The sequence below is a fragment of the Tenrec ecaudatus genome, unplaced genomic scaffold (assembly GCF_050624435.1).
Source record: "Tenrec ecaudatus isolate mTenEca1 unplaced genomic scaffold, mTenEca1.hap1 Scaffold_256, whole genome shotgun sequence".
NCBI lineage: Eukaryota > Metazoa > Chordata > Mammalia > Afrosoricida > Tenrecidae > Tenrec > Tenrec ecaudatus.
Window position 1 is genome coordinate 357,494 of NW_027458738.1, and position 25,004 is coordinate 382,497.

Consider the following 25,004-nt stretch of genomic DNA (forward strand, 5'->3'; position numbering starts at 1 on the left):
GGAGCCCCAGGCTTGTGGCACCCCAGCCCTTAGGCTTTGGGAGTCCCAGGCCTGGGGCACCCCAGCCCTTAGGCTTTGGGATCCCCAGCCTGGGGCGCCCCAGCCTTTAGGCTTAGGGAGCCCCAGGCCTGGGGCGCCCCAACCCTTAGACTTAGGGAGCCTCTGGCCTGGGGCGCCACAGCCCTTTGTCTTAGGGATCCCCAGGCCTGGGGCGCCCCAGCCTTTAGGCTTAGGGAGCCCCAGGCCTGGTGCCCCCCAGCCCTTAGGCTTTGGGAGCCCCAGGCCTGGGTCGCCCCCGCCCTGAGGCTTTGGGAGCCCCAGGCCTGGGGGCACCCAGCACAAAGGCATAGGGATCCCATGGCCTGTGACGCCCCAGCCCTTAGGCTTCCGGAGCCCAAGGCCGGCGACGCCCCAGCCCTGAGGCTTTGGGAGCCCCAGCCGGGGCGCCACAGCCCTTAGGCTTTGGGAGCCCCAGGTTAGGGCACCCCAGCGCTTAGGCTTTGGGAGCCCCACGCCTGGGGCACCCCAGCCCTTAGCCTTAGGGAGCCCCAGGCCTGGGGGCACCCAGCCTTTCGGAGCCCCAGGCCTGGGGCTTCCCAGCCCTTAGGCATAGGGAGCCCCAGGCCTAGGGCGCCCCAGCCCTTAGGCTTAGGGAGTCCATGGCCTGAAACGCCCCAGCCCTTTGGCTGGGGCGCGACAGGCCTAGGGCGCCCTAGCCCTTAGACTTTGGGAGCCCCAGGAATGGGGCACCCCAGCCCTTAGGTTTTGGGAGCCCCAGGCTTGGGGTGCCCCCGCCCTTAGACTTTGGGAGCCCCAGGCTTGGGGTGCCCCCGCCCTTAGGATTTGGGAGCCCCAGGCCTGGGGCGCTCCAGCCCTTAGGCTTAGGGAGCTCAAGGCCTGCGACGACCCAGCCCTTAGGCTTTGGGAGCCCCAGGCCTGCGACGACCCAGCCCTTAGGCTTTGGGAGCCCCAGGCCTGGGGGGACGCAGATCTTCGGCTTAGGGAGCCCCAGGCCTGGGGCGTCCCAGCCCTAAGGCTTAGGGAGCCCCAGGCGTGTGGCGCCCCAGCCGTTAGGTATTGGGTTTCCCAGACCTGGGGCGCCCCAACCCTTAAATTTTGGGAGCCCCAAGTCTGGACGCCCCAGCCCTTAGGCTTAGGGAGCCCCTGGACTGGGGCGCCCCAGCCCTTAGGCTTTGGGAGCCCCTGGCCTGGGGCGCCCCCGCCCTTAGACTTGGGGAGCCCCAGCCTGGGGCGTCCCCTCCCTTAGGCTTTGGGAGCCCTAGGCCTGGGGCGCCCCAGCCCTTAGGGTTTGGGAGCCCCAAGCTGGGACGCTCCAGCCCATAGGTTATGGCAGCTCCAAGCCTGCGGCGCCCAGCCCTTAGGCTGTGGGAGCCCCAGGCCTGGTACGCCCCAGCCCTTAGGCTTAGGGAGCCCCTGGCCTGGGGCGCCCGAGCCCTTAGGCTTTGGGAGCCCCAGGCATGGGGCGCCCCAACCCATAGGTTTAGGGAGCCCTAGGACTGGGGCGCCTTTGCCCTTCGGCTTTGCGAGCCCCAGGCCTGGGGCGCCCCAACGCTTAGGCTTTGGGAGCCCCAATCCTGGGTTGCCCCAGCCCTTAGGCTTTGGGAACCCCAGGCCTGGGACTCCCCAGCCCTTAGGCTTAGGGAGCCCAAGGCCTGCGACGCCCCAGCCCTTAGGCTTAGGGAGCCTCAGGCCTGAGGGCACCCAGCCCTTCAACTTGGGTGCCCCAGGCCTGGGACGTCCCAGCACTTAGGCTTAGGAAGCCCCAGGTTGGGGCTCCCCAGCCCTTAGGCTTAGGGATCCCATACCCTGGGACGCCCTAGCCCTTAGGATAAGGGAGCCCCAGGCTTGTGGCACCCCAGCCCTTAGGCTTTGGGAGCCCAGGGCCAGGTACACCCCAGCCCTTAGGATAAGGGAGCCCCTGGCCTGGGGCGCCCCAGCCCTTAGGCTTAGGGAGCCCAATCCTGCGATGCCAGAGACCTTAGGCTTAGGGAGCCCCAGGCCGGTGCGCCCCAGTACTTAGGCTTGTGAGACCCAGGCCGGTGCGCCCCAGCCATTAGGCTTAGGGAGACCCAGGCCTGGGGGGACGCAGCTCTTCGGCTTAGGGAGCCCCAGGACTGGGGCGTCCCAGCCCTAAGGCTTAGGGAACCGCAGGCGTGTGGTGCCCCAGCTGTTAGGTATGGGGTTTCCCAGACCTGGGGCGCCCCAACCCTTAAGTTTTGCGAGCCCCAAGCCTGGACGCCCCAGCCCTTAGACTTAGGGAGCCCCTGGCCTGGGGCGCCCCAGCCCTTAGGCTTTGGGAGCCCCAATCCTGGGTTGCCCCAGCCCTTAGGCTTTGGGAGCCCCAGGCCTGGGACTCCCCAGTCCTTAGGTTTAGGGAGGCCAAGGCCTGCGACGCCCCAGCTCTTAGGCTTTGGGAGCCCCAAGCCTCAAGCGCCCTAGCCCTTCGGCTTAGGGAGCCCCAGGCTGGGGCGCCATAGCCCTTAGGCTTTGGGAGCCCAAACCTTGGGGCGCACCAGCCATTAGACTTTCGGAGCCCAGGCCTGGGGCACCCCAGCCGTTAGGCTTTGGGAGCCCCAGGCCTGAGGCACCCTAAACCTTTGGCTTTGGGAGCCCCAGGCCTAGGGCTCCCCAGCCCTTCGGCATAGGGAGCCCCAGGCCTGGGGCGCCCCAGCACTTAGGTTTTGGGAGCACCAGGCCTGGGGCACCCAAGCCCTTAGGCTTTGGGATCCCCAGCCTGGGGCGCCCCAGCCTTTAGGCTTTGGGAGCCCCAGGCCTGGGGGCACCCAGCACAAAGGCATAGGGATCCCATGGCCTGTGACGCCCCAGCCCTTAGGCTTCCGGAGCCCAAGGCCGGCGACGCCCCAGCCCTGAGGCTTTGGGAGCCCCAGCCGGGGCGCCACAGCCCTTAGGCTTTGGGAGCCCCAGGTTAGGGCACCCCAGCGCTTAGGCTTTGGGAGCCCCACGCCTGGGGCACCCCAGCCCTTAGCCTTAGGGAGCCCCAGGCCTGGGGGCACCCAGCCTTTCGGAGCCCCAGGCCTGGGGCTTCCCAGCCCTTAGGCATAGGGAGCCCCAGGCCTAGGGCGCCCCAGCCCTTAGGCTTAGGGAGTCCATGGCCTGAAACGCCCCAGCCCTTTGGCTGGGGCGCGACAGGCCTAGGGCGCCCTAGCCCTTAGACTTTGGGAGCCCCAGGAATGGGGCACCCCAGCCCTTAGGTTTTGGGAGCCCCAGGCTTGGGGTGCCCCCGCCCTTAGACTTTGGGAGCCCCAGGCTTGGGGTGCCCCCGCCCTTAGGATTTGGGAGCCCCAGGCCTGGGGCGCTCCAGCCCTTAGGCTTAGGGAGCTCAAGGCCTGCGACGACCCAGCCCTTAGGCTTTGGGAGCCCCAGGCCTGCGACGACCCAGCCCTTAGGCTTTGGGAGCCCCAGGCCTGGGGGGACGCAGATCTTCGGTTTAGGGAGCCCCAGGCCTGGGGCGTCCCAGCCCTAAGGCTTAGGGAGCCCCAGGCGTGTGGCGCCCCAGCCGTTAGGTATTGGGTTTCCCAGACCTGGGGCGCCCCAACCCTTAAATTTTGGGAGCCCCAAGTCTGGACGCCCCAGCCCTTAGGCTTAGGGAGCCCCTGGACTGGGGCGCCCCAGCCCTTAGGCTTTGGGAGCCCCTGGCCTGGGGCGCCCCCGCCCTTAGACTTGGGGAGCCCCAGCCTGGGGCGTCCCCTCCCTTAGGCTTTGGGAGCCCTAGGCCTGGGGCGCCCCAGCCCTTAGGGTTTGGGAGCCCCAAGCTGGGACGCTCCAGCCCATAGGTTATGGCAGCTCCAAGCCTGCGGCGCCCAGCCCTTAGGCTGTGGGAGCCCCAGGCCTGGTACGCCCCAGCCCTTAGGCTTAGGGAGCCCCTGGCCTGGGGCGCCCGAGCCCTTAGGCTTTGGGAGCCCCAGGCATGGGGCGCCCCAACCCATAGGTTTAGGGAGCCCTAGGACTGGGGCGCCTTTGCCCTTCGGCTTTGCGAGCCCCAGGCCTGGGGCGCCCCAACGCTTAGGCTTTGGGAGCCCCAATCCTGGGTTGCCCCAGCCCTTAGGCTTTGGGAACCCCAGGCCTGGGACTCCCCAGCCCTTAGGCTTAGGGAGCCCAAGGCCTGCGACGCCCCAGCCCTTAGGCTTAGGGAGCCTCAGGCCTGAGGGCACCCAGCCCTTCAACTTGGGTGCCCCAGGCCTGGGACGTCCCAGCACTTAGGCTTAGGAAGCCCCAGGTTGGGGCTCCCCAGCCCTTAGGCTTAGGGATCCCATACCCTGGGACGCCCTAGCCCTTAGGATAAGGGAGCCCCAGGCTTGTGGCACCCCAGCCCTTAGGCTTTGGGAGTCCCAGGCCTGGGGCGCCCCAGCCCTTAGGCTTTGGGAGCCCAGGGCCAGGTACACCCCAGCCCTTAGGATAAGGGAGCCCCTGGCCTGGGGCGCCCCAGCCCTTAGGCTTAGGGAGCCCAATCCTGCGATGCCAGAGACCTTAGGCTTAGGGAGCCCCAGGCCGGTGCGCCCCAGTACTTAGGCTTGTGAGACCCAGGCCGGTGCGCCCCAGCCATTAGGCTTAGGGAGACCCAGGCCTGGGGGGACGCAGCTCTTCGGCTTAGGGAGCCCCAGGACTGGGGCGTCCCAGCCCTAAGGCTTAGGGAACCGCAGGCGTGTGGTGCCCCAGCTGTTAGGTATGGGGTTTCCCAGACCTGGGGCGCCCCAACCCTTAAGTTTTGCGAGCCCCAAGCCTGGACGCCCCAGCCCTTAGACTTAGGGAGCCCCTGGCCTGGGGCGCCCCAGCCCTTAGGCTTTGGGAGCCCCAATCCTGGGTTGCCCCAGCCCTTAGGCTTTGGGAGCCCCAAGCCTCAAGCGCCCTAGCCCTTCGGCTTAGGGAGCCCCAGGCTGGGGCGCCATAGCCCTTAGGCTTTGGGAGCCCAAACCTTGGGGCGCACCAGCCATTAGACTTTGGGAGCCCCAGGCCTGGGGCACCCCAGCCGTTAGGCTTTGGGAGCCCCAGGCCTGAGGCACCCTAAACCTTTGGCTTTGGGAGCCCCAGGCCTAGGGCTCCCCAGCCCTTCGGCATAGGGAGCCCCAGGCCTGGGGCGCCCCAGCACTTAGGTTTTGGGAGCACCAGGCCTGGGGCACCCCAGCCCTTAGGCTTTGGGATCCACAGCCTGGGGCGCCCCAGCCTTTAGGCTTAGGGAGCCCCAGGCCTGGGGCGCCCCAACCCTTAGACTTAGGGAGCCTCTGGCCTGGGGCGCCACAGCCCTTTGTCTTAGGGATCCCCAGGCCTGGGGCGCCCCAGCCCTTAGGCTTTCGGAACCCCAGGCCTGGGGCCCCCCAGCCCTTAGGCTTTGGGAGCCCCAGGCCTGGGGCGCCCCCGCCCTGAGGCTTTGGGAGCCCCAGGCCTGGGGGCACCCAGCACAAAGGCATAGGGATCCCATGGCCTGTGACGCCCCAGCCCTTAGGCTTCCGGAGCCCAAGGCCGGCGACGCCCCAGCCCTGAGGCTTTGGGAGCCCCAGCCGGGGCGCCACAGCCCTTAGGCTTTGGGAGCCCCAGGTTAGGGCACCCCAGCGCTTAGGCTTTGGGAGCCCCACGCCTGGGGCACCCCAGCCCTTAGCCTTAGGGAGCCCCAGGCCTGGGGGCACCCAGCCTTTCGGAGGCCCAGGCCTGGGGCTTCCCAGCCCTTAGGCATAGGGAGCCCCAGGCCTAGGGCGCCCCAGCCCTTAGGCTTAGGGAGTCCATGGCCTGAAACGCCCCAGCCCTTTGGCTAGGGCGCGACAGGCCTAGGGCGCCCTAGCCCTTAGACTTTGGGAGCCCCAGGAATGGGGCACCCCAGCCCTTAGGTTTTGGGAGCCCCAGGCTTGGGGTGCCCCCGCCCTTAGGCTTTGGGAGCCCCAGGCTTGGGGTGCCCCCGCCCTTAGGATTTGGGAGCCCCAGGCCTGGGGCGCTCCAGCCCTTAGGCTTAGGGAGCTCAAGGCCTGCGACGACCCAGCCCTTAGGCTTTGGGAGCCCCAGGCCTGCGACGACCCAGCCCTTAGGCTTTGGGAGCCCCAGGCCTGGGGGGACGCAGATCTTCGGCTTAGGGAGCCCCAGGCCTGGGGCGTCCCAGCCCTAAGGCTAAGGGAGCCCCAGGCGTGTGGCGCCCCAGCCGTTAGGTATTGGGTTTCCCAGACCTGGGGCGCCCCAACCCTTAAATTTTGGGAGCCCCAAGTCTGGACGCCCCAGCCCTTAGGCTTAGGGAGCCCAAGGCCTGCGACGCCCCAGCCCTTAGGCTTAGGGAGCCTCAGGCCTGAGTGCACCCAGCCCTTCAACTTGGGTGCCCCAGGCCTGGGACGTCCCAGCACTTAGGCTTAGGAAGCCCCAGGTTGGGGCTCCCCAGCCCTTAGGCTTAGGGATCCCATACCTTGGGACGCCCTAGCCCTTAGGATAAGGGAGCCCCAGGCTTGTGGCACCCCAGCCCTTAGGCTTTGGGAGTCCCAGGCCTGGGGCGCCCCAGCCCTTAGGCTTTGGGAGCCCAGGGCCAGGTACACCCCAGCCCTTAGGATAAGGGAGCCCCTGGCCTGGGGCGCCCCAGCCCTTAGGCTTAGGGAGCCCAATCCTGCGATGCCAGAGACCTTAGGCTTAGGGAGCCCCAGGCCGGTGCGCCCCAGTACTTAGGCTTGTGAGACCCAGGCCAGTGCGCCCCAGCCATTAGGCTTAGGGAGCCCCAGGCCTGGGGGGACGCAGCTCTTCGGCTTAGGGAGCCCCAGGACTGGGGCGTCCCAGCCCTAAGGCTTAGGGAACCGCAGGCGTGTGGTGCCCCAGCTGTTAGGTATGGGGTTTCCCAGACCTGGGGCGCCCCAACCCTTAAGTTTTGCGAGCCCCAAGCCTGGACGCCCCAGCCCTTAGACTTAGGGAGCCCCTGGCCTGGGGCGCCCCAGCCCTTAGGCTTTGGGAGCCCCAATCCTGGGTTGCCCCAGCCCTTAGGCTTTGGGAGCCCCAGGCCTGGGACTCCCCAGTCCTTAGGCTTAGGGAGGCCAAGGCCTGCGACGCCCCAGCCCTTAGGCTTTGGGAGCCCCAAGCCTCAAGCGCCCTAGCCCTTCGGCTTAGGGAGCCCCAGGCTGGGGCGCCATAGCCCTTAGGCTTTGGGAGCCCAAACCTTGGGGCACTCCAGCCATTAGACTTTGGGAGCCCCAGGCCTGGGGCACCCCAGCCGTTAGGCTTTGGGAGCCCCAGGCCTGAGGCACCCTAAACCTTTGGCTTTGGGAGCCCCAGGCCTAGGGCTCCCCAGCCCTTCGGCATAGGGAGCCCCAGGCCTGGGGCGCCCCAGCACTTAGGTTTTGGGAGCACCAGGCCTGGGGCACCCCAGCCCTTAGGCTTTGGGATCCCCAGCCTGGGGCGCCCCAGCCTTTAGGCTTAGGGAGCCCCAGGCCTGGGGCGCCCCAACCCTTAGACTTAGGGAGCCTCTGGCCTGGGGCGCCACAGCCCTTTGTCTTAGGGATCCCCAGGCCTGGGGCGCCCCAGCCCTTAGGCTTTCGGAACCCCAGGCCTGGGGCCCCCCAGCCCTTAGGCTTTGGGAGCCCCAGGCCTGGGGCGCCCCCGCCCTGAGGCTTTGGGAGCCCCAGGCCTGGGGGCACCCAGCACAAAGGCATAGGGATCCCATGGCCTGTGACGCCCCAGCCCTTAGGCTTCCGGAGCCCAAGGCCGGCGACACCCCAGCCCTTAGGCTTTGGGAGCCCCAGCCGGGGCGCCACAGCCCTTAGGCTTTGGGAGCCCCAGGTTAGGGCACCCCAGCGCTTAGGCTTTGGGAGCCCCACGCCTGGGGCACCCCAGCCCTTAGCCTTAGGGAGCCCCAGGCCTGGGGGCACCCAGCCTTTCGGAGGCCCAGGCCTGGGGCTTCCCAGCCCTTAGGCATAGGGAGCCCCAGGCCTAGGGCGCCCCAGCCTTTAGGCTTAGGGAGTCCATGGCCTGAAACGCCCCAGCCCTTTGGCTAGGGCGCGACAGGCCTAGGGCGCCCTAGCCCTTAGACTTTGGGAGCCCCAGGAATGGGGCACCCCAGCCCTTAGGTTTTGGGAGCCCCAGGCTTGGGGTGCCCCCGCCCTTTGGCTTTGGGAGCCCCAGGCTTGGGGTGCCCCCGCCATTAGGATTTGGGAGCCCCAGGCCTGGGGCGCTCCAGCCCTTAGGCTTAGGGAGCTCAAGGCCTGCGACGACCCAGCCCTTAGGCTTTGGGAGCCCCAGGCCTGCGACGACCCAGCCCTTAGGCTTTGGGAGCCCCAGGCCTGCGGGGACGCAGATCTTCGGCTTAGGGAGCCCCAGGCCTGGGGCGTTCCAGCCCTAAGGCTTAGGGAGCCCCAGGCGTGTGGCGCCCCAGCCGTTAGGTATTGGGTTTCCCAGACCTGGGGCGCCCCAACCCTTAAATTTTGGGAGCCCCAAGTCTGGACGCCCCAGCCCTTAGGCTTAGGGAGCCCCTGGACTGGGGCGCCCCAGCCCTTAGGCTTTGGGAGCCCCAATCCTGGGTTGCCCCAGCCCTTAGGCTTTGGGAGCCCCAGGCCTGGGACTCCCCAGCCCTTAGGCTTAGGGAGCCCAAGGCCTGCGACGCCCCAGCCCTTAGGCTTTGGGAGCCCCATGCCTCAAGCGCCCCAGCCCTTAAGCTTAGGGAGCCCCAGGCTGGGGCGCCATAGCCCTTAGGCATTGGGATCCCTGGCCTGGGGCGCCCCAGCCCTTAGGCTTTTGGAGCCCCTGGCCGGGGCGCCCCAGCCCTTAGATTTTGGGAGCCCCAGGCCTGGGGCTCCCCAGCCCTTAGGCTTTGGGAGCCCAAGCCTGGGGCGCCCCAGCCCTTAGGCTTTGGGAGCCCAAACCTTGGGGGGCACCAGCCCTTAGACTTTGGGAGCCCCAGGCATGGGGCGCCCCAGCCCTTAGTCTTACAGAGCCCCAGGCCTGGGGCGCCACAGCCCTTAGGCTTTGGGTGCCCCAGGCCTAGGGCGCCCCACCCTTCGGCTTAGGGAGCCCCAGGCCTGGGGCGCCCCAGCCCTTAGGTTTAGGGAGCCCCTGGCATGGGGCGCCTCGGCCCTTAGGCTTTGCGAGCCCCACCGGGGCGACACAGCCCTTAGGCTTTGGGAGCCCCAGGCCTAGGGCGCCCCAGCGCTTAGGCTTTGGGAGCCCCAAGCCTTGGGCGCCCCAGCCCTTAGGCTTAGGGAGCTCCAGGCCTGGGGGCACCCAGCCTTTCGGAGCCTCAGGCCTGGAGCTTCCCAGCCCTTAGGCATAGGGAGCCCCAGGCCTGGAGCGCCCAACCCTTAGGCTTAGGGAACCCATGGCCTGGGACGCCCCAGCCCTTCCGCTTAAGGCGCGACAGGCTTAGGTTGCCCCAGCCCTAAGACTTTGTGAGCCCCAGGAATGGGGCACCCCAGCCCTTAGGTTTGGGAGTCCCAAGCCTGGTACGCCCCAGCCCTTAGGTTTAGGGAGCCCCTGGCCTGGGGCGCCCCAGCCCTTAGGCTTTGGGAGCCCCAGGCCTGTGGCGCCCCAGCCCTTAAGCTTTGGGAGCACCACGCCTGGGGCGCCCTTGCCCTTAGACTTAGGGAGCCCCAGCCTGGGGATACCCAGCACGTCGGCTTAGGAAGCCCCAGGCCTGAGTCGTCCCTGCCCTTAGGCTTAGGGAGCCCATGGCCTGGGACGCCCCAGCCCTTCGGCTTAGGGCGCGACAGTCCTAGGGTGCCCCAGCCCTTCGGCATAGGGAACCCCAGGCCTGGTACGCCCCAGCCCTTAGGCTTAGGGAGCCCCAGGCCTGGGGCGCCCCAGCCCTTAGACTGGGAGCCCTAGGCCTGGGGCACCCCAGCCCTTAGGCTTTGGGAGCCCAAGCCCTGGGCGCCCCAGCACTTAGGCTTTGGAAGTCCCAAGTCTGGGGCGCCCCAGCCCTTAGGCTTAGGTAGCCCAAGCCCTTGGGCACCCCAGGTCTTAGGCTTTGGGAGCCCCAGGCATGGGGCGCCGCAGCCCTTAGGCTTTGGGAGCACCAGTCTTGGGGTGCCCCAGCCCTTAGGCTTTGGAAGGCCCAGGTCTGCGGCCCCCCCAGCCCTTAGGCTTAGGGAGCCCCAGGCCTGGGGCGGCCCAACCTTTAGGCTTAGGGAGCCCCAGCCCTGGGCGCCCCAGCTCTTAGGCTTAGGTAGCCCCAGGCCTGGGGTACCCCAGCTCTTCGACTTTGGGAGTTCCAGACTTGGGGCACTCCAGTCTTTTGGCTTATTGAGCCCCAGGACTGGGAAGCACCAGCCCTTAGGCTTTGGGAGCCCCAGGCCTGTGGCGCCCCATCCCTTAGGCTTAGGGAGCCCCAGGTCTTGGGCGCCCAGGCCTAGGCTTAGGGAGCCCCAGGTTGGGGCGCTACATCATTTAGGCTTAAGGAGGCCCAGGCTTGGGGCACCGCAGCCCTTAGGATTTGGGAGCTCCAACCCTCGGGCACCCCAGCCATTAGGCTTAGGGAGCCCCACGCCTTGGGCGCCCCAGCCCTTAGGCTTAGGGAGCCTCGGCTTGGGGCGCCACAGCCCTTAGGATTTGGGAACCCCAGGCCTGGGGCGCCCCAGCCTTAGGCTTTAGGTGCCCCAGGCTTGGGGCGCCCCAACCCTTAGGCTTTGGGAGCTTCAGTCCTGTGGCGCCCAAGCCCTTAGGCTTTGGGAGCCCCAGGCCTGGGGGCACCCAGCCCTTAGGCTTAGGGAGCCCATGGCCTGGGACGCCCCAGCCCTTCGGCCTAGGGCGCGACAGGCCTAGTGCGCTCCAGGCCTTAGGCTTTGGGAGTCCCAGGCCTGGGGAGACCCAGCCCTTAGGTTTTGGGAGCCCATGGCCTGGTATACCCCAGCCCTTAGGCTTTGGGAGCCCCAGGCCTGGGGCGCCCCAGCTCTTAGGTTTAGGGAGCCCCTGGCCTGGGGTGCCCCAGCCCTTAGGCTTTGGGAGCCCCAGGCCTGGGGCGCCCAAGCGCTTAGGCTTTTGGATCCCCACGCCTGGGACGCCACAGCCCTTAGTCTTAGGGAGCCTCAGGCCTGGGGGCACCCAGTCCTTCGACTTAGGGTGCCCCAGGCCTGGGGCGTCCCAGCCCTTAGGCTTAGGGAGCCCCAGTCCTGTGGCTCCCCAGCCCTTAGCCTTAGGGATCCCATACCCTGGGATGCCCCAGCCCTTCGGCTTAGGGCGCGACAGGACTAGGGCGCCCCAGCCCTTAGGCTTTGGGAGCCCCAGGCTTGGGGCACCCCAGCCCTTAGGTTTTGGGAGTCCCAGGCCTGGGGCGCCCCAGCCCTTAGGCTTTGGGAGCCCCAGGCCAGGTACGCCCCAGCGCTTAGGATAACGGAGCCCCAGGCCTGGGGCACCCCTGCCCTTAGGCTTTGGAACCCCCAGGCCTGGGGCGTCCCCGCCCTTAGGATTTGGGAGCCCCAGGCCTGGGGCGCCCCAGCCCTTAGGCTTAGGGAGCCCAATCCTGTGATGCCCCATCCCTTAGGTTTCGGGAGACCCAGGCCTGGGGCGCCCAAGCCCTTAGGCTTACGGAGCCCCAGGCCTGGGGCGCCACAGCCCTTAGGCTTTGGGCGCCCCAGGCCTATGGCGCCCCAGTCTTAGGCTTAGGGAGCCCCAGGCCGTTGCGCCCCCGCCCTTAGGTTTGGGAGCCCAAGGCCGGTGCGCCCCAACCCTTAGGTTTTAGGAACACCAGGCCTGTGGCGCCCCAGCCCTTAGGCTTTGGGAACCCCAGGCCTGGGGCGCTCCAGCCCATAGGTTTTGGGAGCCCCAGGCCTGTGGCGCCCAGCTATTAGACATTGGGAGCCACAGGCCTGGGGCGCCCCAGCCCTTAGGCTTAGGCAGCCCCAGGCCTGGGGGGACCCAGCTCTTCGGCTTAGGGAGCCCCAGGCCTGGGGTGTCCCAGCCCTTAGGCTTAGGGAGCCCCAGGCCTGGGGTGCCCCAGCCCTTAGGCTTAGGGAGCCACAGGCTGGGGCGCCATAGCCCTTAGGCTTTGGGCGCCCCAGGACTAGGGCGCCCGAGCCCTTCCGCATAGGGAGTACCAGGTCTGGGGTGCCCCAGCCCTTAGGCTTAGGGATCCCTGGCCTGGGGCGCCCCAGCCCTTAGGATTTTGGGGCCCCTGGCCGGGGAGCCCCAGCCCTTAGATTTTGGGAGCCCCAGGCCTGGGGCGCCCCAGCCCTTAGGCTTTGGGAGCCCAAGCCTGGGGCGCCCCATCCCTTAGGTTTTGGGAGCACCAGGCCTGGGGCACCCCAGCACTTAGGCTTTGGGAGCCTCAGCCTGGGGCGCACCAGCCCTTAGTCTTAGGGAGCCCCAGGCCTGGGGCGCCCCAACCCATAGACTTAGGGAGCCTCTGGCCTGGGGCGCCACAGCCCTTTGTCTTAGGGAGCCCCAGGCCTTGGGCGCCCCAGCCCTTAGGCTTTGGGAGCCCCAGGACAGGGGCGCCCCAGCCCTTAGGCTTTGGGTGCCCCAGGCCTGGGGCCCCCAGCCCTTAGGCTGTGGGAGCTCCAGGCCTGTGGCGCCCCAGCCCTGAGGCTTCGGGCGCCCCAGGCCTGGGGGCACCCAGCCCTAAGGCATAGGGAGCCCATGGCCTGTAACGCCCCAGCCCTTAGGCTTCGGGAGCCCAAGGCCTGCGACGCCCCAGCCCTTAGGCTTTGGGAGCCCCAGGCCTGGGGCAACCCAGCCCTTAGGCTTACGGAGCCCCAGGCCTGGGGCGCCACAGCCCTTAGGCTTTGCGTGCCCCAGGCGTAGGGCGCCCCAGCCCTTCGGCTTAGGGAGCCCCAGGCCAGGGGCGCCCCAGCCCTTAGGTTTAGAGACCGCCTGGCCTGGTGCGCCTCAGGCCTTAGGCTTTGGGTGCCCCAGCCGGGGCGCCACAGCCCTTAGGCTTTGGGAGACCCAGGCCTGGGGCGCCCCAGCTCTTAGGCTTTGGGAGCCCCACGCCTGGGGCGCCCCAGCCCTTAGGCTTAGGGAGCCCCTGGCCTGGGGGCACCCAGCCTTTCGGAGCCCCAGGCCTGGGGCTTCCCAGCCCTTAGGCATAGGGAGCCCCAGGCTTGTGGTGCCCCAGCCCTTAGGGTTAGGGAGCCCATGGCCTGAAACGCCCCAGCCCTTCGGCTTAGGGCACGACAGGCCTAGGTTACCCAAGCCCTTAAGTTTTGGTAGCCCCAGGCCTGGGTCACCCCAGCCATTAGGTTTGGGAGTCCCAGGCCTGGTACGCCCCAGCTCTTAGGTTTAGGGAGCCCCTGGCCTGGGGCGCCCCAGCCCTTAGGTTTTGGGAGCCCCCGGCCTGGGGCGCCCCAGCCCTTAGGGTTTGGGAGCCCCAGGCCAGGGGTGCCCCAGCCCTTAGGCTTCGGGAGCCCAAGGCCTGCGACGCCCCAGCCCTTAGGCTTTCGGGGCCCCAGCGCTGGGGCGCCCCAGCCCTTAGGCTTACGGAGACCCAGGCCTGGGGCGCCCCAGCCCTTAGACTTTGGGAGCCCCAGGCCAGGGGCACTCCAGCCCTTAGGCTTCGGGAGCCCAAGGCCTGCGACGCCCCAGCCCTTCGGCTTAGGGAACCCCAGGCCTGGGGCACCCCAGCCCTTAGGTTTAGGGAGCCCCTGGCCTGGGGCGCCTCAGCCCGTAGGCTTTGGGAGCCCCATCGGGGCGCCCCAGCCCTTAGGCTTTGGGAGCTCCAGGCCTGTGGCGGCCCAGCGCTTAGGCTTTGGGAGCCCCACGCCTGGGGTGCCCCAGCCCTTAGGCTTAGGGAACCCCAGGCCTGGGGGGACCAGCTCTTATGCTTAGGGAGCCCCAGACCTGAGTCGTCCCTGCCCGTAGGCTTAGGGAGCCCATGGCCTGGGACGCCCCAGCCCTTCGGCTTAGGGCGCGACAGTCCTAGGGCGCCCCAGCCCTTCGGCATAGGGAGCCCCAGGCCTGGTACGCCCCAGCCCTTAGGCTTAGGGAGCCCCAGGCCTGGGGCGCCCCAGCCCTTAGGCTTTGGGAGCCCAAGCCTGGGGCGCCCAAGCCCTTAGGCTTTGGGAGGCCCAGGTCTGCGGTGCCCCAGCCCTTAGACTGGGAGCCCTAGCCCTGGGGCACCCCAGCCCTTAGGCTTTGGGAGCCCAAGCCCTGGTCGCCCCAGCACTTGGGCTTTGGAAGTCCCAGGCCTGGGGCGCCCCAGCCCTTAGGCTTAGGTAGCCCCAGCCCTGGGGCACCCCAGCTCTTAGGCTTTCGGAGTCCCAGGCATGGGGCGCCCCAGCCCTTAGGCTTTGGGCGCCCCAGTCTTGGGGTGCCCCAGCCCTTATTCTTTGGAAGGCCCAGATCTGTGGCGCCCCATCCCTTAGGCTTTGGGAGCCCCAGTCCTGGGGCGCCCTGACTTAGGCTTAGGGAGCCCCAGGCCTGGGGCTGCCCAACCCTTAGGATTAGGGAGTTCCAGCCCTGGGCGCCCAAGCACTTAGGCTTAGGGAACCCCAGGCCTGGGACGCCCCAGCCATTGGGCTTTGGGAGCTCCAGACCTGGGGCACCCCAGCCTTTTGGCTTAGGGAGCCCCAGGACTGGGTAGCACCAGCCCTTACGCTTTGGGAGCCCCAGGCCTGTGGTGCCCCAGCCCTTAGGCTTAGGGAGCCCCAGGTCTTGGGCGCTCCAGCCCTAGGCTTAGGGAGCCCCAGGCCTGGGGCGCCCCAGCCTTTAAGCTTTAGGTGCCCCAGGATTGGGGCGCCGCAACCCTTAGGCTTTGGGAGCTTCAGGCCTGTGGCGACCCAGCCCTTAGGCTTTGTGAGCCCCAGGCCTGGGGGCACCCAGCCCTTAGGCTTTGGGAGCCCATGGGCTGGGACACCCCAGCCCTTCGGCTTAGGGCGCGACAGGCCTAGTGGGCCCCAGGCTTTAGGCTTTGGGAGTCCCAGGCCTGGGGAGCCCCAGCCCTTAGGTTTTGTGAGCCCATGACCTGGTATACCCCAGCCCTTAGGCTTAGGGAACCCCTGGCCTGGGGCGCCCCATCCCTTAGGCGTTGGGAGCCCCAGGCCTGGGACGCCCCCGCCCTTAAGTTTTGGGAGCCCCAGGCCAGGTGCGCCCCAGCCCTTAGGCTTAGGGAGCCCAAGGCCTGCGACGCCCCAGCCCTTCGGCTTAGGGAGCCCCAGGCATGGGGCGCCCCAGCTCTTAGGTTAAGGGACCCACTGGCCTGGGGCGCCCCAGCCCTTAGGCTTTGGGAGCCCCAGGCCGGGGCGCCCCAACCATTAGGCTTTGGGAGCCCCAGGCCTGGGGCGCCCCAGACCTTAGGCTTTGGAAACCCCAGGCCTGGGGCGCTCCAGCTCTTAGGCTTTGGGAGGCCTAGGCCTGGGGCGCCACAGCCCTTAGGATTTGGGAGCCCCAAGCTGGGACGCCCCAGGCCATAGGTTTTGGGAGCCCCAGGCCTGTCGCGCCTAGCCCTTACGCTTTGAGAGCCCCAGGCTTGGGGCGCCCCAGGTCTTAGGCTTTGGGAGCCACAGGCCTGGGGCGCCCCAGCCCTTAGGTTTTGGGAGCTCCAGACCTGGGGCGACCCAGCCTTTAGGCTTAGGGAGCCCCAGGCCTGGGAAGCCCCAGCCCTTAGGCTTAGGGAGCCCCAGGCCTGTGGCGCCCCAGCCCTTAGGCTTAGGGAGCCCCAGGTTGGAGCGCTACAGCACTTAGGCTTAAGGAGGCCCAGGCTTGGGGCGCCGCAGCCCTTAGTATTTGGGAGCTCCAACACTGGGGCACCCCAGCCCTTACGCTTTGGGAGCCCCAGGCCAGGGGCGCACCAGCCCTTAGGCTTAGGGAGCCTCAGGCCTTGGGCACCCTAGCCCTTAATATTAGGGAGCCCCAGGGCTGGGGCGCCCCATCCCTTAGGTTTTGGGAGCCCCAAGCCTGGGGCGCACCAGCCATGAGGCTTTGGGAGCCCCAGGATTGGGTCGCCCCAGCCCTTAGGCTTTGGGACTCCAGGCCTGGTGTGCCCCAGCCCTTAGGCTTAGGGAGCCCCAGGCCTGTGGCGCCCCAGCCCTTAGGCTTAGGGAGCCCCAGGTTGGAGCGCTACAGCACTTAGGCTTAAGGAGGCCCAGGCTTGGGGCGCCACAGCCCTTAGTATTTGGGAGCTCCAACACTGGGGCACCCCAGCCCTTACGCTTTGGGAGCCCCAGGCCAGGGGCGCACCAGCCCTTAGGCTTAGGGAGCCTCAGGCCTTGGGCACCCTAGCCCTTAAGATTAGGGAGCCCCAGGGCTGGGGCGCCCCATCCCTTTGGTTTTGGGAGCCCCAAGCCTGGGGCGCACCAGCCATGAGGCTTTGGGAGCCCCAGGATTGGGTCGCCCCAGCCCTTAGGCTTTGGGACTCCAGGCCTGGTTTGCCCCAGCACTTAGGCTTAGGGAGCCCCAGTCCTTGGGCGCCCCAGCCCTTAGAGTTAGGGAGCCCCAGGCCTAGTGCGCCCCAGCCCTTAGGCTTAGGGAGCCTCATTCCTGGGGGTCCTACCCCTTAGGCTAAGGAGCCCTGGACTGGGGCACCCCAGGCCTTAGACTTTGGGAGCCCAAGGCCTCGGGCGCCCCAGCCCTTAGGCTTAGGGAGCCCCAGGATTTGGAAGCCCCAGCCATTAGGCTTTGGGAGCCACAGGCCTGGGGCTCCCCAGCCCTTAGGCTTTGGGACCCCAGTCCTGGGGCGCCCCAGCCCTTAGGCTTAAGGAGCCCCAGGCCTGGGGCGCCCCAATCCTTAGGAAAAGGGAGTCCCAGCCCTTAGGTTTTGGGAGCCCCAAGCCTGGGGCACTCCAGCCCTTAGGCTTTGGGTGCCCAAGAACTGGGGCGCCCCAGCCCTTAGGTGTAGGGAGCCCTAGGACTGGGGCGCCCCAAGCCTTAGGCTTAGGGAGAACCTGGCCAGGGGCGCCACAGCCATTAGGCTTAGGGACCCCCAGGCTTGGGGTGCCCCTGCCCTTAGGCTTAGGGAGGCCCAGGCCTGTGGTGCCCCAGCCCTTAGGCTTTGGGAGCCCCAGGCCTGGAGTGCCCCAGTCCTTAGGAAAAGGGAGCCCCAGGTCTGGGGCGCCCCAGCCCTTAGGTTTTGGGAGCCGCAGGCTTGGGACGCTCCTGCACTTAGGCTTTCGGTGCCCCAGGACTGGGGGGGCCCCAGGCCTTAGGCTTTGTGAGCCTCACGCCTTGGTGCCCCTCCCTTAGGCTTTGGGAACCACAAGTTGGGGCGCCCCTGCCCTTAGGCTTAGGGAGCCCCAGGCCTGGTGTGCCCCAGCACTTAGGCTTAGGGAGCTACAGTCCTTGGGCGCCCCAGCCCTTAGAGGTAGGGAGCCCCAGGCCTGGGGCGCCCCAGCCCTTAGGCTTAAGGAGCCCCAGTCCTGGGACGCCCCAGCCCTTAGGATTTGGGAGCCCCAGGCCTGGCGCGCCCGATCCCTTAGGCTTAGGGACCCCCAGGCCTGGGGCGCCCCAGCCCTTAGGCTTAGGGAGCCCCAGGCCAGGGGCGCCCCAGCCCTTAGGCTTAGGGAGCCCCAGGTGGGGCAATAAAGCCTTTAGGCTTAGGGAGCCCCAGACTTTGGGCGCCCCAGTCCTTAAGCTTAGGGAGCCCCATGGCTGGGGCGCCCCAGCCCTTTGGCTTTGGGAGCACCAGGCCTGGGGCGTCCCAGCCCTTTGGCTTTGGGACCTCCAGGCCTGGGGCGCCCCAGCCCTTAGGCTTTGGGACCCCAGGGCTGGGACGCCCCTGCCCTTAGAATTTGGGACCCCAGGCCTGCGGCTTCCCAGCACTTAGGTTTTGGGTCCCCGGGCTGGGGCGCCCCAGCCCTTAGGCTTAGGGAGCCCCAGGCCTGAGAAGCCCCAGTCCTTAGGCTTAGGGAGCCCCAGTCCTTGGGCGCCCCAGGCCTTAGAGTTAGGGAGCCCCTGGCCTGGGGCGCCCCAGCCCTTAGGATTAGGGAGCCCCAGGCCAGGGGCGCACCAGCCCTTAGGCTTAGGGAACCCCAGGCCTGGGGCGCCCCAGTATTTAGGCTTAGGGAGCACAAGGCCTGGGGCGCCCCAGCACTTAGGCTTAGGGAGCCCCAGGTGGGGCACCAAAGCCTTTAGGCTTAGGGAGCCTCAGGCCTTGGGCGCCCTAGCCCTTAAGATTAGGGAGCCCCAGGGCTGGGGTGCCCCATCCCTTAGGCTTTGGAAGCCCCAAGCATGGGGCGCACCAGCCCTGAGGCTTTGGGAGCCCCAGGATTGGGGCGCCCCAGCCCTTAGGCTTTGGGACTCCAGGCCTGGTGTGCCCCAGCACTTAGGCTTAGGGAGCCCCAGTCCTTGGGCGCCCCAGCCCTTAGAGTTAGGGAGCCCCAGGCCTAGGGCACCCCAGCCCTAACGCTTAGGGAGCCTCATGCCTGGGGGCTCTACCCCTTAGGCTTAAGGAGCCCCAGTCCTGGGACGCCCCAGCCCTTTGGCTTTGGGAGCACTAGGAATGGGGCGCCCCAGCCCTTTGGCTTTGGGACCTCCAGGCCTGGGGCATCCCAGCCCTTAGGCTTTGGGACCCCAGGCCTGGGGTTCCCCAGTCTAAGGAAAAGGGAGCCCCAGGCCCGGGGTGCCCCAGCCCTTAGGCTTTGTGTGCCCTAGGCCTGGGGCGCCCCTGCCCTTAGGCTTAGGGAGCCACAGGCCTGGGCACCCCAGCCCTTAGGCTTAGGGAGGCCCAGGCCTGTGGCTTCCCAGTCCTTAGGCTTTGGGTGCCCTAGGCCTCGGGCGCCCCTGCCTTTAGGCTTAGGGAGCCCCAGGCCTGGGGCGCCCAGCCCTTAGGCTTAGGGAGGCCCAGGCCTATGGCGTCCCAGCCCTTAGGCTTGGGAGCCCCAGGCCTGGAGTGCCCCAGTCCTTAGGAAAAGGGAGCCCCAGGCCTGGGGCGCCCCAGCCCTTAGGTTTTGGGAGCCGCAGGCTTGGGGTGCTCCAGCCCTTAGGCTTTGGGTGCCCCCGGACTGGGGCGCCCTAGTCCTTAGTATTAGGGAGCCCTAGGCCTGGTGTGCCCCAGCACTTAGGTTTAGGGAGCCCCAGTCCTTGGGCGCACCAGCCCTTAGAGTTAGGGAGCCCCAGGCCTAGGGCGCCCCAGCCCTTAGGTTTAGGGAGCCTCATGCCTGGGGCGCCCCAGCCCTCAGGTTTAAGGAGCCCCAGTCCTGGGACGCCCCAGCTCTTAGGATTTGGGAGCCCCAGGCCTGGGCGCCCGATCCCTTAGGCTTAGGGACCCCCAGGCCTGGGGCGCCCCAGCCCTTAGGCTTAGGCAGCCCTAGGACAGGGGCACACCAGCCCTTAGGCTTAGGGAACCCCAGGCATGGGGCGCCCCAGCCCTTTGGCTTTGGGAGCACCAGGCCTGGGGCGCCCCAGCCCTTTGGCTTTGGGATCTCCAGGCCTGGGGCCCCCCAGCCCTTAGGCTTTGGGACCCCAGGCCTGGGGCGCCCCAGCCCTTAGAATTTGGGACCTCAAGCCTGCAGCGTCCCAGCCCTTAGGTTTTGGGACCCCGGGCTGGGGCGCCCCAGCCCTTAGGCTTAGGGAGCCCCAGGCCTGAGGAGCCCCAGCCCTTAGGCTTAGGCAGCCCTAGGCCAGGGGCACACCAGCCCTTAGGCTTAGGGAACCCCAGGCATTGGGCGCCCCAGCCCTTTGGCTTTGGGAGCATCAGGCCTGGGGCGCCCCAGGCCTTTGGCTTTGGGATCTCCAGGCCTGGGGCCCCCCAGCCCTTAGGCTTTGGGACCCCAGGCCTGGGGCGCCCCAGCACTTAGAATTTGGGACCTCAAGCCTGCAGCGTCCCAGCCCTTAGGTTTTGGGACCCCGGGCTGGGGCGTCCCAGCCCTTAGGCTTAGGGAGCCCCAGGCCTGAGGAGCCCCAGCCCTTAGGCTTAGGGAGCCCCAGGCCTGGGGCGCCCCAGCCCTTAGGTTTTTGGAACCCCAGCCTAGGGAGCCCCAACCCTTAGGCTTAGGGAGCCCCAGGCCGTGGGCGCACCAGCCCTTAAGCATTGAGACCCCAGGCCTGTGGCGCCCCAGCCCTTTGGCTTTGGGAGCCCCAGGCCTGGGGCGCCCCAGCCCTTAGGCTTTGGGTGACCTAGGCCTCGGGCGCCCCTGCCCTTAGGCTTAGGGAGCCCCAGTCCTGGGGCGCCCCTGCCCTTAGGCTTAGGGAGTCCCTGGCCTGTGGCGCCCCAGCCCTTAGATTTTGGGAGCCCCAGGCCTTCAGTGCCCCAGTCCTTAGGAAAAGGGAGCCCCAGTTCTGGGGCGCCCTAGCCCTTAGATTTTGGGAGCCGCAGGCTTGGGGCGCTCCAGCCCTTAGGCTTTGGGTGCCCCAGGACTGGGGGGGCCACAGCCCTTAGGCTTTGTGAGCCTCAGGCCTTGGGGCCCCACCCTTAGGCTTTGGGACCCCAGGTTGGGGCGCCCCTGCCCTTAGGCTTAGGGAGCGCCAGGCCTGGTGTGCCCCAGCACTTAGGCTTAGGGAGCCACAGTCCTTGGGCGCCCCAGCCCTTAGAGTTAGGGAGCCCCAGGCCTAGGGCGCCCCAGCCCTTAGGCTTAAGGAGCCACAGTCCTGGGACGCCCCAGCCCTTAGGATTTGGGAGCCCCAGGCCTGGTGCGCCCGATCCCTTAGGCTTAGGGACCCCATGCCTGGGGCGCCCCAGCACTTAGGCTTAGGTAGCCCCAGGTGGGGCGATAAAGCCTTTAGGCTTATTGAGCCCCAGGTTTGGGCGCCCCAGTCCTTAAGCTTAGGGAGCCCCATGGCTGGGGCACCCCAGCCCTTTGGCTTTGGGAGCACCAGGCTGGGGCGCCCCAGCCCTTTGGCTTTGGGACCTCCAGGCCTGGGGCGCCCCAGCCCTTAGGCTTTGGGACCCCAGGCCTGGGGCGCCCCAGCCCTTAAGCATTGGGACCCCAGGCCTGTGGTGACCCAGCCCTTTGGTTTGGGAGCCCTAGGCCTGTGGCGACCAAGTCATTAGGCCTTGGGAGCCCCAGGCCTGGGGAGCCCCTACACTTAGGCGAAGGAGCCCCAGGACTGGGGCACCCCAGCCTTTATGTTTAGGTAGCCCCAGGCCTGGGGCCTCCCAGCCCTTAGGCATAGGAAGCCCCAGGACGGGGCGCCCCAGCCCTTAGGCTTTGAGAGCCCCAGGCCTGGGGCGCCCCAGCTATTAGGCTTAGGGAGTCCCTGGCTTGGGGCGCCCCAGACCTTAGGCTTTGGGAGCCCCAGGCCAGGGTCGCCCCAGCCCTTCGGCTTAGGGAGCCCCAGGCCTGGGGTGCCCCAGTCTTTGGAAAAGGGAGACCCAGGGCTGGGCGCCCCAGCCCTTAGGCTTTGGGTGCCCCAGGACTGGGGCACCCCAGCGCTTATGCTTAGGGAGCACCTGGCCTGGGGCGCCCCAGAACTTATGCTTAGGGAGGCCCAGGCCTGGGGGGACCCAACCCATATGCTTAGGGAGCCCCAGTCCTTGGGCGCCCCAGCCCTTAGGCTTAGGGAGCCCCAGGCCAGAGGAGCACCAGCCCTTAGGTTTAGGGAACCCCATGCCTGGGGCACCCCAGCACTTAGGCTTAGGGAGCCCCAAGTGGGGCAATAAAGCCTTTAGGCTTAGGGAGCCCCACCTGGGGTGCCCCAGCCCTTAAGCTTAGGGAGCCCCATGGCTGGGGCGCCCCAGCCCTTTGGTGTTGGGAGCACCAGGCCTGGGACGCCGCAGCCCTTTGGTTTTTGGGAGTCCCAGGCCTGGGGTTCCCCAGTCCTTAGGAAAAGGGAGCCCCAGGCCTGGGGCATCCCAGCCCTTAGGCTTTGGGTGCCCTAGGCATGGGGCGCCCCTGCCCTTAGGCTTATGGAGGCCCAGGCCTGTGGCGCCCCAGCCCTTATGCTTTGGGAGCCCCAGGCCTGGAGTGCCCCAGTCCTTAGGAAAATGGAGCCCCAGGCCTGGTGTGCCCCAGCACTTAGGCTTAGGGAGCCCAGTCCTGGGGCGCCCCAGCCCTTAGGCTTAAGGAGCCCCAGGCTTGGGGCGCCCAATCCTTAGGAAAAGGGAGCCCCAGCCCTTAGGTTTTCGGAGCCCCAGGCCTGGGGCACTCCAGCCCTTAGGTTTGGGTGCCCAGAACTGGGGCGCCCCAGCCCTTAGGCTTAGGGAGCCCTAGGACTGGGGCACCCCAACCCTTAGGCTTAGGGAGAACTTGGCCAGGGGCGCCCCAGCCATTAGGCTTAGGGACCCCCAGGCTTGGGGCGCCCCTGCCCTTAGGATTAGGGATCTCCAGACCTGGTGCGCCCCAGCCCTTAGGCTTAGGGTGGCCCAGGCCTGTGGCGCCCCAGCCCTTAGGCTTTGGGAGCCCCAGGCCTGGAGTGCCCCAGTCCTTAGGAAAAGGCAGCCCCAGGTCTGGGGCGCCCCAGCCCTTAGGTTTTGGGAGCCGCAGACTTGGGGCGCTCCAGCCCTTAGGCTTTGGGTGCCCCAGGACTGGGGGGCCCCAACCCTTAGGCTTTGTGAGCCGCAGACCTTGGTGCCCTTCCCGTAGGCTTTGGGAACCCGAGGTTGGGGCGCCCGTGCTCTTAGGCTTAGGGAGCCCCAGGCCTGGTGTGCCCCAGCACTTAGGCTTAGGGAGCCCTAGTCCTTGGGGGCCACAGGCCTTAGAGTTAGGAAGGCCCTGGCCTGGGGCGCCCAGCCCTTAGGCTTAGGGAGCCCCAGGCCAGGGGCGCACCAGTCCTTAGGCTTAGGGAACCCCAGGCCTGGGGCGCCCCAGCATTTAGGCTTAGGGAGCACAAGGCCTGGGGCGCCCCAGCACTTAGGCTTAGGGAGCCCCAGGTGGGGCGCCAAAGCCTTTGGGCTTAGCGAGCCTCAGGCCTTGGGCGCCCTAGCCCTTAAGATTAGGGAGCCCCAGGGCTGGGGCGCACCATCCCTTAGGCTTTGGGAGGCCCAAGCCTGGGGCGCACCATCCCTGAGGCTTTGGGAGCCCCAGGATTGGGGCGCCCCAGCCCTTAGGCTTTGGGACTCCAGGCCTGGTGTGCCCCAGCACTTAGGCTTAGGGAGCCCCAGTCCTGGGCGCCCCAGCCCTTAGAGTTAGGGAGCCCCAGTCCTAGGGCGCCCCAGCCCTTAGGCTTAGGATGCCTCATGCCTGGGGCGGCCCACCCCTTAGGCTTAAGGAGCCCCAGTCCTGGGATGCCCCAGCCCTTAGGATTTGGGATCCCTAGGCCTGGCGCGCCCGATCCCTTAGGCTTAGGGACCCCCAGGCCTGGGGTGCCCCAGGCCTTAGGCTTAGGGAGCCCCAGGCCTGGGGCGCCCCAGCCCTTAGGCTTAGGCAGCCCCAGGCCAGGGGCGCACCAGCCCTTAGGTTTAGGGAACCCCAGGCCTGGGGCGCCCCAGCACTTAGGCTTAGGGAGCCCCAGGTGGGGAGATAAAGCCTTTAGGCTTAGGGAACCCCAGGCTTTTGGCGCCCCAGTCCTTAAGCTCAGGGAGCCCCAGGCCTAGGGCGCCCCAGCACTTTGGCTTTGGGACCCCAGGCCTGGGGCGCCCCAGCCCTTAGAATTTGGGACCCCAGGCCTGCCGCGTCCCAGCCCTTAGGTTATTGGGAACCCGGGCTGGGGCGCCCCAGCCCTTAGGCTTAGGGAGCCCCAGGCCTGAGGAGCCCCAGCCCTTAGGCTTAGGGAGCCCCAGGCCTGGGGCGCCCCAGCCCTTAGGCTTTTGGAACCCCAGCCTAGGGAGCCCCAACCCTTAGGCTTAGGGAGCCCCAGGCCTTGGGCGCACCAGCCCTTAAGCATTGGGACCCCAGGCCTGTTGTGCCCCAGCCCTTTGGCTTTGGGAGCCCCAGGCCTGGGGCGACCCAGCCATTAGGCCTTGGGAGCCCAAGGCCTGGGGCGCCCCTACACTTAGGCTAAGGCGCCCCAGCACTTAGGCTTAGGGAGCACCTCACCTAGGGCACCCCAGAACGTAGACCCAGGGAGCCCAAGGCCTGGGGCTCCCCTGCACTTAGGTTTAGGGAGCCGCAAGCCTGGGGCACCCTTGCACTTAGGTTTGGGAGCCCCAGGCCTGGGACGCCCTAGCCCTTAGGCTTTGGGAGCCCCAGGACTGTGGCGCCCCAGCCCTTAGGCTTAGGGAGCCCGAGGACTGGGGCACCCCAGCGCTTAGGCTTAGGGAGCCCGGGCCTGGGGCACACCAGCCCTTAGGCTTAGGGAGCCCCAGGCCTGGGGCACCCCTGCACTTAGGCTTAGGGATCCCTAGCCTTGGGCGCCCCAGCCATTATAGTTAGGGAGCCCTAGGCCTAGGGAGCCCAGCCCATAGGCTTAGGGAGCCTCATGCCTGGGGCGCCCCAGCCCTTAGGATTAAGGAACCCCAGGCCTAGGACGCCACAGCACTTAGGCTTAGGGAGCATCAAGCCTTGTGCGCCACAGCCCTTAGACTTAGGAAGAAACTGGCCAAGGGCGCCCCAGCCCTTAGGCTTTGGGAGCCGCAGGCCTGGGGCGCTCCAGCCATTAGGCTTAGGGAGCCCTAGGCCTGCGGCACCCCAGCCCTTAGGCTTAGGGAGCACATGGCCTGGGGCGCCCCAGGACTTAGGCTTAGGGAGCCCCAGGCCTGGGGCGACAAGCACTTAGGCTTAGGGAGCCCCAGGCCTGGGGCGCTCTTGGACTTAGGCTTAGGGAGCCCCAGGCCTTGGGCGCCCAAGCCCTTAGAGTTAGGGAGCCCCAGGCCTAGGGCGCCCAGCCCTTAGGCTTAGGGAGCCTCATGCCTGGGGCGCCCCAGCCCTTAGGCTTAGGGAGAAACTGGCCGGGGCTACCCAGCACTTAGGCTTAGGGAACCCAAGGCCTGGGGTGCCCCAGCCATTAGGATTAGGGAGCACCAGACCTGGGGCGCCGCAGCCCTTAGGCTTAGGGAGCCCCGGGCCTGGGTCGCCTCAGCCCTTAGGCTTTTGGAGCCCCAGCCTAGGGAGCCCCAACCCTTAGGCTTAGGGAGCCCCAGGCCTTGGGCTCACCAGCCCTTAAGCATTGGGACCCCAGGCCTGGGGCGCCCCAGCCCTTTGGCGCTGGGAGCCCCAGGCCTGGGGCGCCCCAGCCATTAGGCCTTGGGAGGCTCAGGCCTGGGGAGCCCCTACCATTAGGCTAATGAGCCCCAGGCCTGGGGCGCCCCAGCCCTTAGGTTTAAGGAGCCCCAG